The sequence below is a fragment of the Dasypus novemcinctus genome, chromosome 11 (assembly GCF_030445035.2).
Source record: "Dasypus novemcinctus isolate mDasNov1 chromosome 11, mDasNov1.1.hap2, whole genome shotgun sequence".
In the NCBI taxonomy this organism is placed as follows: domain Eukaryota; kingdom Metazoa; phylum Chordata; class Mammalia; order Cingulata; family Dasypodidae; genus Dasypus; species Dasypus novemcinctus.
This window is the reverse complement of record NC_080683.1, coordinates 15,053,871-15,055,188: the sequence shown is the minus strand read 5'-3', so window position 1 is coordinate 15,055,188 and position 1,318 is coordinate 15,053,871. Positions and strand designations below refer to the sequence as shown.

Here is a 1,318-nt window from a genome sequence, read left to right as displayed (position 1 = left end):
CTCCTGGTGTGCAGTTAGGTCTTTGATTTTTTTAGCTCTTTCTTTTATTTAAGATTTATTTTATTTACTTCTCCCCCTCCCCGTTGCTCCTGTTGTCTGCTCTCTGTGTCCATTTGCTGTGTGTTCTTCTGTGTCTGCTTGAATTCTCATTAGGTGACTCTGGGAACTGATGCTGGGGCTTTCTGGAGTAGGAGGGAGGAGATTACTCTCTTGCACCACCTCAGCTCCCTGTTCTGCTATGTCTTCTTATTTTCTCCCCTCTGTGTCTCTTGTTGCATCATCTTGCTGCGCCAGCTTTCAGTGTCGGCTGGCACTTCTGCGCAGGGCGGCTTTTCCTGTGCAGGGAGGCATTCCCATGCAGGGCGGCATTCCTGCATGGGGTGGCATTCTAGCGTTGGCCAGCCCTCCATGTGGGGGCCAGCTCACCACATGTGCCAGCTTGCCCTCATCAGGAGGCCCTGGGCATCGACCCCTGGACCTCCTATATGGTAGATGGGAGCCCAATTGGTTGAGCCACATCCATTTCCCTCTTTCTTCTTTTTTAACATAAGTGCTTAGGGCTATAAATTCCCCTCTCAGCACTACCTTTGCTACATCCCACAAGATTTTTTTCCAGAAGAGGCGGCGACACCTTTATTTGGGGCAGGCACAGGAGTTCTTGGTGGAGTGGCCCTCTTCCTCTTCACTGTCACAGGCTTCTGACCGCACGTGATGGTGCTGGCTCTGGGGATGGCGCCCATGCGCAGGTCTGGGCAGTACTTGTTCTTGCAGATCATGTGCCAGATGCTGCTGCAGGGGGCCCTGATGCTCTTGTTGATGTGTTCTGCATGTAGGAGCGGGCTGGCTTGCGCTAGACTAATCTCTTTTTCAGGACCACCGCAACCCCTTTACCGTTGACCACCAGGTCCCCACCCAAGATCTTGCAGTGAGGTAGCCCACTGTAGTGGAAAGAGTTGTGGGCCTTGAGGTTTTTGGGCTCAGTGCTGTACCTCTGCTTGTTCCACTTGACCAGGAAACCGGAGCAGTTTTGCACAACCATTGACTGCAGATTTGCGGACATGGTGGCACCTCCTCTTCCCGTGGTGGCTGGAGATGGAAAGAGCTGCATCCCACAAGTTTCAATATGTTGCGTTCTCATTTTCATTCATCTCAAGATATTTACTCATTTAATCCCTTGCAGTTTCTTCTTTGACCCATTGATTGTTTCAGAGACTGTTATTTAATGTCTATATATTTGTGGATTTTCCAGTTCCCCACCAGCTATTGATTTCTAGCATCATTCCATTATGGAGATGGAGAGTTTGAAGAACACAGTTAA

The 1,318-nt window shown here is 49.9% G+C and overlaps 1 pseudogene; it reads right to left on the bottom strand.

Annotated features, from left to right (window-relative positions):
- Positions 1–590: 590 nt before the first annotated feature.
- Positions 591–1,060, bottom strand: LOC101434522 (large ribosomal subunit protein eL28 pseudogene; annotated as a pseudogene).
- Positions 1,061–1,318: the final 258 nt, after the last annotated feature.